General features: G+C 39.9%; 1 protein-coding gene across 1 annotated transcript in view; it reads left to right on the top strand.

Moving 5' to 3' along the window:
- Positions 1 to 12,279: 12,279 nt before the first annotated feature.
- gal3st4 (galactose-3-O-sulfotransferase 4) overlaps positions 12,280 to 12,962 on the top strand; it is a 52,113-nt gene continuing 51,430 nt past the window's right edge. Inside the window, exon 1 of the mRNA XM_021577702.2 lies at positions 12,280 to 12,624. The gene's annotated coding sequence lies outside the window, so the exon portion shown is untranslated. The remainder of the gene's footprint in view (positions 12,625 to 12,962) is intronic.

Genomic DNA, 12,962 nt, shown 5'->3' with positions numbered 1-12,962 from the left:
CAATTTTGACGGAACTTTAGTGACGTCAAAAGGTTATCTTTAAATCTGTAAATAAACAGTGATTATTGCCGCGTAAACCACTCCAAACAGGGAGATACATTTCCAAGTAGATATGCTGTAATGCATAGATCTATCCATAGTATAAAAAGTTGCATGGAGTTACTGTCAAAGTAAACATGATGTCCGAGGAAGACAAAATGTATTACCACTAGGTCGCACTGTTGCGTTACTAATGGCCTTTTCAGGTACTTCTTGCTTGTCTGCGTTCACTTCAATGACATTTCCACACTTCCAAATTCACAAAATGTTCTGCTAAACTATTGGTTTACATTTCCCCCAATTAAGAGCAGGCTCATGTGAATCATTAGGCCTATATATTACTGTTTTCACCCCACATATAGAGAGAGTAATATTTACTGTTCACTTTTTATTGTTTGTTTCACTTCTGTTTATCCATTTCACTTGCTTTGGCAATGTAAACATTTCTTTCCCATGCCAGTAAAGCCCCTTGAATTGAATTGAGAGATGAGAGACAGAGTGAGAGCCTGAAACACTGTCTGAGTGGTTGAACATGTGGAATTCAAGGGATACAATGATATCTATAAGAACGGAGTGTACAGCAGACTCAATGCTTTTTTCCATAGGCTCCATCATTCTTGAAATAACAGACAGAGAGAGACCAGAGACCAAAGATAGAGAGAGACCAGAGTGAGAGAAAAAGACTATGTGTAAGAATATAGGGTATAGAGAGACGGGGGTCTGTGGCCTTTGGCACATCTGTGTGAGACAAAGAGAGATCAGAGAGAGAGAGAGAGATAGCGAGAGATATACTGTATACAAGTGTGTAAGAAGAGAGGGTATAGAGAGAGCAGGGGAAGTTTGTACGTGTTTGAGAGAGAGAATGTATTAAGGTGAGGGTGAGAGAGAGAGAGAGAGAGAAAGAGAAAGAGACTGTACGAGAGAAAGAGCAGTGGAATCAAATACAGATGTAGAGGGAGGAGGGAGACCACTGGGCACACACTGGTTGAATCAATGTTGTTTCGACATAATTTCAATGAAATTACGTTGAACCAACGTGGAATAGACGTTGAATTGACGTCTGTGTCCAGTGGGAGGTGCGTGGGGTGAAGATAGGTATGTGACATTTGAATGAGCAACACATGGGAAATGTTGCTGTCTAGCTAGGCTAGGGAGGCCCATGCCTCACTCAGTAATGTGATGCATATTTTGAGGTTCATTTTCAACTTTCAGACATGTAGTCTAGACACAAACATGTACACATGTAGGCTACAGGCATGATTGCAGGCACACACACACACACTCGTGAAGGCATTGATGATAATAATAAATCACCACGTGACCATGCAACTGTGGGTCACATCATTTTATAACAGTAGGCTCTAATAGTGTAAGACATTTTTGTAACAATTCAAACATAATTAGTACCAAAATGTGTTTAATCTTAAAACCAAGAAAATCCATCCATAAAACATGGAATTTCCATAAAGTAGCCTAAACCACGAGTTGTTAAAAAAAAGCAAACCTCAAACCACTTTGACCAACTGACTGGTCCAGCTACTCTGTGTAGGTCACAGGAGGTGAGTGGCACGTTAATGGGGGAGGAAGGGGAGAAGTCTCTGGTCTGATGAAACTAAGATTGAACTCCTTGGCCTGAATGCCAAGCGTCACATCTGGAGGAAACCTGGCACAATTCCTACGGTGCAGAATCATGCTGTGAGGATGTTTTTCAGCGACAGGAACTGGTAGACTAGTCAGGATCGAGGCAAAGATGAACGGAGTAAAGTACAGAGATATCCATGATGAAAATGTGCTCCAGAGTGCTCAGGACCTCAGACCGGGGCGAAAGTTCACCTTCCAACAGGACAATGACTCTAAGCACACAGCCAAGACAACACAGGAGTGGCTTCGGGACAAGTCTCTGAATGTCCTTGAGTGGACCAGCCAGAGCCCAGACTTGAACCCGACCGAACATCTCTGGAGAGACCTGAAAATAGCTGTGCAGCGCCACTCCCCATCCAACCTGACAGAGCTTGAGAGGATCTGCAGAGAAGAATGGGAGAAACTCACTAAATACAGGTGTGCCATGCTTGTAGCGTCATACCCAAGAAGACTCGAGGCTGTAAACGGTGCCAAAAGTGCTTCAACAAAGTAATGAGTAAATGGTCGGAATACTTACGTAAATGTGATATTAAAGTTTTTTTTTATATAAATTTGAAAACACTTCTAAAAACCTGTTTTAGCTTTGACATTATGGAGTATTGTGTGTAAATTGATTATTTTAGGAGAAGGCTGTAGCGTGGAAAAAGTCAAGGGGCCTGAATACTTTCCGAATGCACAGTTCTTGCACTGGCTCTATGCACACTCACTGGACTCTACCCAAAAATTCTACACATACCACACTGACACTCTAACACCAGTGGAGGCTATAGCTCCTCCCACCAGCCTCCACTATCCAACACACACATTCACACACACACACACACACACACACACACACACACACACACACACTCACACTGCATACCCGAAACGATTGACCCAAGTTATACTACAGTATAACTTTGTTTTAATGGATACACAGAAAACACATATTGCAAACACATATTGATGACACACACACACACACATAGACACACTTTAGCTCTCTTCAGATATGCTGCTGCTACTCTTATCTATCCTGATTGCCTAGTCACTTTTACCCATATTCATTTGAAATATATTTTACTGTTTTAACTCAGCATTTTTGGGAAAGGGCTTGTGAGCAAGTAAGCATTTCACGGTAAAGTCTAGACCTGTTGTATTCGGCACATGTAACAAATTAAACTTGATTTGATTTGACTGAGAGGTACAGTTGAAGTCGGAGGTGTACATACACCTTAGCCAACTACATTTAAACTCATTTTTTTCACAATTTCTGAAATTTAATCCTAGTAAAAATTCCCTGTCTTAGGTCAGTTAGGATCACCACTTTATTTTAAGAATGTGAAATGTCAGAATAATAGTAGAGAGAATGATTTATTTAAGCTTTTACTTCTTTCATCACACTCCCAGTGGGTCAGAAGTTTACATACACTCAATTAGTCCTTGGTAGCATTGCCTTTAAATTGTTTAACTTGGGCCAAACGTTTCTGGTAGCCTTCCAAAAGCTTCCCACAATAAGTATTATGGCCCATTCCTCCTGACAGAGCTGCTGTAACGGAGTCAGTTTTGTAGGCCTCCTTGCTCACACACGCCTTTTCAGTTTTCACTTTTCAGTCAAACTTTCTATAGGATTGAGGTCAGGGCTTTGTGATGGCCACTCCAATACCTTGACTTTGGTGTCCTTAAAGCTATTTTGCCACAACTTTGGAAGTATGCTTGGGGTCATTGTCCATTTGGAAGACCCATTTGCGACCAAGCTTTAACTTCCTGACATGTTGCTTCAATATATATCCACATAATTTTCTTACCTCATGATGCCATCTATTTTGTGAAGTGCACCAGTCCCTACTGCAGCAAAGCACCCCCACAACATGATGCTGCCACCCCAGTGCTTCACAGTTGGGGTGGTGTTCTTCGGCTTGCAAGCCTCCCCCTTTTCCCTCCAAACAGAACGATGGTCATTATGGCCAAACAGTTCTATTTTTGTTTCATCAGACCAGAGGACATTTCTCCAAAAAGTACGATCTTTGTCCCCATGTGCAGTTGCAAACCGTAGTCTGGCTTTTTAATGGTGGTTTTGGAGCAGTGGCTTCTTCCTTGCTGAGCAACCTTTCAGGTTATGTCGATATAGGACTCATTTGACTGTGGATATAGAAACTTTGTACCGGTTTCCTCCAGCATCTTCACAAGGTCATTTGCTGTTGTTCTGGGATTGATTTGTCTTTTCGCACCAAAGAACATTCATCTATTGGAGACAGATTGAGTTTCCTTCCTGAGCGGTATGACGGCTGCGTGGTCCCAACATGGTGTTTATACTTGCGTACTATCGCTTGTACCGATGAACGTGGTATCTTCAGGCATTTGGAAATTGCTCCCAAGGATGAACCAGACTTGTGGAGGTCTACAATTTTTTTCGGAGGTCTTGGCTGATTTCTTTTGATTTTCCCATGACGTCAAGCAAAGAGGCACTGAGTTTGAAGGTCTGCCTTGAAATACATCCACAGGTACACCTCCAATTGACTCAACTGATGTCAATTAGCCTATCAGAAGCTTCTAAAGCCATGACATCATTTTCTGGAATTTTCCAAGCTGTTTAAAGCCACAGTCAACTTAGTATATGTAAACTTCTGACACACTGGAATTGTGATACAGTGAATTATAAGTGAAATAATATGTCTGTAAATAATTGTTGAAAAATTACTTGTGTCATGCACAAAGTAGATGTCCTAACTGACTTGCCAAAACTATAGTTTGTTATCAAGTCATTTGTGGAGTGGTTGAAAAACAAGGTTTAATGACTCCAACCTAAGTGTATGTAAACTTCCGACTTCAACTGTACATAAGACAGAAGGTTACTTAAGGAAAAAACAAATGGCGGGTAGTTGTTCAGGATGGATGGGTGGATGGTTGTGTGTTCGAATCTCATCACAGGCAATTTTAGCTAATTAGCAACTTTTCAAATATTTACATGTTTTGAAGTACTTTGCAACTACTTAGCATGTTAGCTAACCCTTCCCCTAACCTAATTTAGCTAAGCCTTCCCCGACCCTAACCTAGCTAATGTTAGCCAGCTAGCTAATGTTAGCATTATCCAACTAGCCACCTAGCTAAGATTAGCACCAACAAATTGGAATTTGTAACGTATGATACGTTTAGCAAATTTGTAACACATAGTATGTTTTCAAACTTCCTAACATATTGTACAAATTGCAATTCCTAACATAATGTACACATTGCAATTCACAACATAAGAAATGGATGATGGACCAGGGTTTCCATTAGCCGGTAATAGCCGGCTTTGTTCCCCCAAAAAATAACAGAAAGGAAGATAAATCATATTGGCATTGGCCAGTTCTCCGGAAGAAGAAGAAAAAATCCCATTGTGAAATAATGCTTTTTAGCCTATTCATTGATGGAAATACCAGTAAATGTAAATGCATTTGACTCGTCATGCTTATTGGTCTATAAGGTAATTTGCATAATTTATCGGAATTAAATTGCTGCATGTATACAGTATATTCGTTATGTATATTCTTATTTATCACGTGTACAGCATACAGATACAGAGCCTTTGAGGGAAAAATATGTCAGACAGTGCAATAGCTGCTCCTGCAGCATCTTGTGATGCTACCAAGACAACTGGGAACCCTGAAAAATACGAGGTCAAATCCTGATGTCAGGGATCTTCAGGTCGGAAAGTCGGAGCTTCCCGAGTTGGAATTCCAAGTTAGATGACCGTTCAAAAGATTGTTCGCAGTCGGAGTTCGTTATTTTCCCAGGTGTCTTGAATGCACTGAGGTCGGAAGTATGAGATATCCGTGGCATCTAACGGCAACAGAAGGCAGGCTTCATCACCGGGTCACACACCACTTTGCAATGAGCAGTATGCATTTTGAAAACATATACTTAATTGTTTGAAACCTGAAAGTTTTAATATACTGAACAAAAATATTAATGCAACATGCAACAATTTCTACAATTTTACTGAGTTACAGTTCATATAAGGAAATCAGTCAATTTAAATGAATTCATTAGGCCCTAATCTATGGATTCCACATGACTGGATGCCGGGCCCAGCCAATCAAAATGAGTTTTTCCCTACAAAATGGCTTTATTACAGACATAAATACTTCTCAGTTTCATCAGCTGGTCTCAGACGATCCTGCAGGTGAAGAAGCCAGATGTGGAGGTCCTGTGCTGGCGTGGTTACACGTGGTCTGCGGTTGTGAGGCCGGTTGGACTTACTGACAAATTCTCTAAAACGATGTTGGAGGCGGCTTATGGTAGAGCAATGGACATTAAATGATCTGGAAACAGCTCTGGTGGACATTCCTGCAGTCAGCATGCCAATTTCTTGCTCCCTCAAAACTTGAGATATCTGTGGCATTTTGTTGTGTGACAAAACTGCACATTTTAGAGTTGCCTTTTATTATCCCCAGCACAAGGTGCACGTGTTTAATGATCATGCTGTTTAATCATCTTATTGAAATGCCACACCTGTCAGGGGGATGGATTATCTTGCCAATGGAGAAATTCGCACAAACAGGGATGTAATCAAATTTGTGCACAACATTTGAGAGAAATCCGCTTTTTGTGCGTATGGAACATTTCTGGGATCTTTTATTTCAGCTCATGAATCGTCATGGGACCAACACTTTACATGTTGCATTTATATTTTTGTTCAGGATACATATTATGTGGCGTGTCTTACCTTGCCTTCAAGTAGCCTATTAGATCTCCTCTCTTTCAACATTTCTAACAGATATAAAACCGCTCCCACACGCAGTGCCCTTTTGACAACTGCGTTTTCCGGCTAATTGCATTATGGAACGAACATTCATGCATAGCCTACTACCGTATGCGTATTTCTGTGTTTATAATGAGAAGAAATAATAGATTATCAACATTTTAAGGAAAACGTTTGGATCTGTTGCATCGGTCTCATTGGTTTTAGAGTTGTTTTAATTTGTATGTAGCCTATTGGTTGTATGAATTTGGAATCTATCTGTCCCACGTCTGTTTGGAATAGGCTATTTCTTGCTCGACAAGCTGACCAATATAATAGCTAACCTAAACGTTTCTACTATAGTAGATTGACATAGGATAGTGATTTTAGCTGTTCATTAGTCGTCTTGTTGTCTGAGCAAAAGTAAATGTAGACAGTTAATCTTTCATGTTCAAAGTGAATTCTGATGTGCACGTTGAACATGTAAGATTAACTGTCCACATTATTTTTGCTCAACCAACAAGACGACTTGCATGTTCTGTTAATATTAATTACCATATTCTAAATGTGATTTATTTCATTCCGAGCAGCGTGGGTGGACGCACTAATCAGGTTAGGCACCCAATGCTTATTATTCCGTTAAATTTCGCAAATGTCCAGTAAATTAAAATGTTGCCGGTCAAATGTCCGGAAACCCTGCTACCCTGTGATGGACATCCATAAATTAATTACATACCATCAGTGCTTGAGTTGGGATGGAAGAAGTGCAGGAGCCGTCTTTGTCGAAGTCGGTCCATTAGAGTACTTACTACATGTTGATTAATCACTGTTAACGCACATTTTCCATGACTTCTTCATGACTTTGAACACGTTTCATTGCTATTATTATAGCCTACATGAAAAAGCAAGCATTATTGATATTGGGAGGCTACTGTGTCTTTTCCCATGTAGACCTACCACCTCCTGCAGTTGTGTCCTTGATCAAGGTAATTAAAGTACTTATTACATTTTGAATACTTAGCAGAACAGGAAAATTACAAAATGAACGCACTCAAGGTAACACATGGTCATCCCTACTGCATATGGTCTGGCGGACTCACTAAACACAAATGCTTCTTTTGTAAATAATGTCTGAGTGTTGGATGCTCTGGGCTATCTATAAATTTGAAAAACAAGAAAATGGTGCCATCTGCTTTGCTTAATATAAGGAATTTAAAATTATTTATACTTTTACTTTTTATACTTAAGTATATTTTAGCAATAATATTTACTTTTGATACTGAAGTAGATTTTAAACCAAATACTATTAGACTTTTACTCAAGTAATATTTTACTGGGTGACTTTCACTTTTACTTGAGTAACTTTCCATCAAGTATGACAATTTGGTTATTTTTCCACCACTGTTTTATCTTAATCAATCTACACATAAAGTCTCAAATAAATTATGAACCATGTTCAATTTGGTTTAAATAATGCAGTGTTGGAGAAGAAAGTAAAAGTGCAATATGTGCCATGTAAAAAAATCTAAAATTTATATTCCTTGCTCAGAACATGAGAACATATGAACGCTGGTGATTCAATATTCCCAGTTCTTCAATATTCCCAGTTGAGAAGTTTTAGGTTGTAGTTATTATAGGACGCGCTGACAATTTCTCTATACCATTTGTATTTCATATACCTTTGACTATTGGATGTTCTTATAGGCACTTTAGTATTGCCAGCCTAATCTCGGGAGTTGCATTGCTAAGAGCTGCTCGCAAACGCAGTAAAGTGCTGTTTGAATGAATGCTTACGAGCCTGCTGCTGCCTACCACCACTCAGTCAGACTGCTCTATCAAATCATAGGCTTTATTATAACACAGAAATACGAGCCTTTTGTCATTAATATGGTCAAATCCGGAAACTATAATTTCAAAAACAATACGTTTATTCTGTCAGTGAAATACGGAACCATTCAGTATTTTGTCGAATGGGTGGCAACCCTAAGTCTAAGTCTAAATATTGCTGTTACATTGCAGAACCTTCAATGTTATGTCATAATTATGCACAATTCTGGTAAAGTAATTATGGTCTTTGTTAGGAAGAAACAGTTTGCACCGAGCCAGGTGGCCCAAACTGTTGCATATACCTGTAACGGTTTTCTTGGTGAGAAGGAGAGTCGGACCAAAATGCGGCGTGTCTATTGCAATCCATGTTTAATGAAGTAACACACTAAACACAAACACTACCAAAACAATAAACTTAACGAAAACCGAAACAGCCTATACTTGTGTAACCTAACACAGAACAATGACATCAGGACACTAAGGACAATCACCCACGACAAACTCAAAGAATATGGCTGCCTAAATATGGTTCCCAATCAGAGACAACGATAAACACCTGCCTCTGATTGAGAACCACTTCAGACAGCCATAGACTTAGCTAGAACACCCCACTAGCTACAATCCCCATACATACAAACCACATACAAAAACCCCATGCCACACCCTGGCCTGACCAAATAAATAAAGATAAACACAAAATACTTTGACCAGGGTGTGACAATACCCTGACTCTGCTTGCACTGAACACTAGAGAAGTGACACAATTTCTCTAGCTAATATTGCTGCTAACATACATTTATTTTAACTAAATATGCATGTTTAAAAAAATATATAGTTCTGTGTATTGATTTTAAGAAAGGCATTGATGATTATGGTTAGGTACTTTTGTGCAACGAATGTGCTTTTCACGATTGCGCTTTTGTTAAATCACCCGTTTGGCAAAGTTGAAGCAGGCTGATTCGATGATAAATTAACAGGCACCGCATTGATTAAATGCAACACAGGACAAGCTAGTTAACCTAGTAATATCAACCATGTGCAGTTAACTCGTGATTATGTGAAGATTGATTTTTTTTTATAAGATAAGTTTAATGCGAACTAGCAACTTACCTTGGCTCATTGCAGCCACAAGATCCTTTTGACGCTGCACTCGCGTAACAGGTGGTCAGCCTGCCACGCAGTTTCCTCATGGATTGCAATGTAATCGGCCATAATCGGGGTCCAAAAAGGCAGATTACCGATTGTTATGAAAACTTGAAATCGGCCATAATTTAAATCGGCCATGCCGATTAATCCTTCAACCTCTACTGTCAACTGTGGGACCTCATATAGAGGACAGGTGTGTGCCTTTCAAAATTATAAGGGCACAAGGCGAGACCCAGATGCAGACACAGGAGGCAGATGGTTAGAGTCCAAGATGTTTATTAACAATCCAAAAGGGGTAGTCAAGAGAATGGTCATGGACAGACAAAAGGTCAAAACCAGTTCAGAGTTCCAGAGGTACAGAATGGCAGGCAGGCTCGAGGTCAGGGCAGGCAGAATGGTCAGGCAGGCAGGAATGGAGTCCAGAAAAACAGGCAATGGTCAAAACCGGGAGGACTAGTAAAAGAGGACAAGACGAACTGGCACAGAGCGACAGGAAACACAGGGATAAATACACCAGGGAAAATAAGCAACACCTGGAGAGGGTGGAGACAATCACAAGGACAGGTGAAACAGATCAGGGCGTGACACCAAATCATGTCCAAGTTGTAGAAACATCCCAAGGATGATCAATGGAAACAGGATGCACCTGAGTTCAATTTTGAGTCTCATTGCAAAGGGTCTGATACTTATGTAAGTAAAGTATTTCTGTTTTTTATATTTAATACATTTGCAAAAATGTATAAAAACCTGTTTTTGCTTTTTCATTATGGGCTATTGTGTGTAGATTAATAAGATGGAAAAGGTCAAGGGGTCTGAATACTTTCCAAATTCACTGTAAATATCAGGCTAAAATATGTATGTTGTAGGGGAGATGGAAATGCACAGCAAGTCATTTGTCAATTAGGCTATTCTTAGAATATTTTTTATGTTGTGGCAATTACATGGCCACTGTTTAATGGAGGGGAATCCCAGCTTTCCAACAGTGCAGATTTATTTAGACTCCACAGTGGAAAGGCAACAACAAAATTAATTATTGGTTAACTATAGTTAACTAGTGCGATAACTGCTACAAGTTATGATTTGAATTGGTGATCTAGTTAGTTAGTCTGTCATTATTTTATACTTGCTGCTGAAATGTTGCCCTCTCTCTCCTTGGGCAATGGCCCACTCTCACTGGCACACAAGCAGCACCACAGACATGCACTGAAGGATCATTCCGATAATGGCTGATTGTCACGCGCTGACCATAGAGAGCCCTTGTTTCTCTATGGTGCAGTAGGTCAGGGCGTGACCAGGGGTGTTCTAGTTTAAAATTTCTACGTTGGTGTTTTGGTTTGGTTCCCAATGAGAGGCAGCTGGTAATCGTTGCCTCTAATTGGGGATCATATTGAAGTAGTTATTTTTCCCACTTGTGTTTGTGGGATATTATTTTGTGTTTGTGCATGTGCATCACGTAGTCACGTTTCGTTGTTCGTTTATTGTTTTTTTGTTTTGCTTAAGTTTCACTTTATAATAAAGATGTGGAACTCTACGTATGCTGCACCTTGGTCCAGTTCTTACGACCACCGTGACACTGATATGTTGTTTTTTAATTGATTGATCATATTTAAAAGGGTGCTTTCATGAATTACATTAACAAGAATTCTGAAACAAATTTACAAACCCTTCATTTGACAACTTGGAAAAGCACATCATGCCATTAAGGCTGGCACATTTCCAATCTGTACCATCTCGAACGGACTACTGTCACTCACAGATTCACAGAATAGCGCCAAATAAACTTGAACAAAGCGGAATCAGGAAATAAATGCCCACTGCTATTCAATGAAGGTCCTGCCTTCATTCCGCTTTGATCAACTTGTTTTGCCTCTGTGTGAATCTTGGCCAGCAATAGGCTACTTTGTATTTTATAGAGGAACTGGTATGCATTTCCCCCCAAAAATCAGAAGTGCCGATACAGCCGTAACATATCATACTAAATGGAGTGTCTCGGATTTACATACAGAATAATATGAAATGTTCTGAGACCAGGTTCCTTTAACCCCTACCCCCTAGCCTAGCTAACATTAGCCACCTAGCTAATGTTACCCACAACAAATTGTAACCTGTAACATATACATTTAGCAAATTCTTAATATATTATTTGAAATGGATGATGGACATCCACAAATGAATACATAACATATGTAATGTAACATTCATAATTAGAGTGTTTTGGATTTACATTTACTATGTTACGTCTACCCCTGAGTCCAGGTTGCTCATTCATTCGGGGCCCAGAAAGTTTGTTCTCATGTAGGGCTCATGGTTTCATTCTCCTGCGCCAGCGCGAGAGGAGCATGTATGAATGGAGCGTTTGTTTTCTGCGGGAATATAATGCTTGGCGAACAGATGGGGGTTGGAGGAAGAGGAACAGGGACCGATAGACCATGACACAAGAGTTTGGATGCTGACTTGTGCTCAACCTCTCTTGACTGACTGACTGCATTGGATCTCTCTAGTCTAGTCTACATCCATTTAAAAACGTTTTTATAAGGCTTTGAATGGTTTAGCCTAAATATTTTTGGTCAACCACCAGAGTTGCCATTATTGTTTGAATAAAACAGATAGCCTTTACTTTAGAGACTATATCACTTCATTGACTTAGGCCCCTACTAAATACATATTTTAAAAGTTTGATTTTATAGGAGAGAAAGGTAGCTTGTTGACCTCGGCCAGCTCTTTCATATTGTTTAATATCTCACAAATGAAGATACAGCACTCGAGCTTGCATGACTGGGGACTTCACACGCACACGCACTCTCACTCAAACACACAATGGTTACAGCTACTTTTGAAGTAGAGAGAGGGGAAGTAGGCAGCACTGACAGACTGGCCTGGTATAGAGGGAGAGAGGGAGGGATAAGAGGAGGAGAGTGGGGGAAGGGTTGATTGTTAGAGCAAGTAGGCTGCTGAGGAGAGAGGACTTCAGAAGCAGTGCACTCTGCAAGAAATATGCTGTCTGGTTGAAATCTATTGGATATTCAGATGATAACGTTAGGATACACTTTTAGCGAACTTTATGACCACATTCACTGTTGTTCCTTGTAGATCTTGGAAGTGCGAGTGCTAGGTCCGAACTCGCTAGACTTGAGATGAGTTAGCGGTATACTGGCCTTTAGCTAGTTTAAGAAGTAAATATTATTTCATAGAAAGGGTTGGCAATATCGAGGAAAATCCTCGTCCAGACATTGGCAAGAAAATTCCACTTAACGACCTATCGGGTGAGTAAAATGTCTGCATAACAATGGTGCATACTTTATAAGTTATGGTTGGAAAATATTGATTTTAACTTTAGCACATATCTTGCTAGCCATGTGAATCCACAATGGACAGACTGGTAATTAACGTCGCTAATAATAACTTTGGGGAGATTTATTTTTTAGAAAACACATCAAAGAAATTATTCAACTAACTCTCCATAAGCGGGCTAGCTAGCTACTTTGCACTAAACAGTCGTATTTTGTTGGATTCATTTTCGTAATGGTCCCCCGTGGGAATCGAACCCAAAACCCTGGCGTTACAAGCCCCTTACCATACCAACTAAGTATTACTTAACCAT

Source organism: Oncorhynchus mykiss, chromosome 21, assembly GCF_013265735.2.
Source record: "Oncorhynchus mykiss isolate Arlee chromosome 21, USDA_OmykA_1.1, whole genome shotgun sequence".
Taxonomy (NCBI): domain Eukaryota; kingdom Metazoa; phylum Chordata; class Actinopteri; order Salmoniformes; family Salmonidae; genus Oncorhynchus; species Oncorhynchus mykiss.
The sequence above is the reverse complement of the archived record's forward strand: the minus strand, read 5'-3'. Positions and strand labels throughout refer to the sequence as shown.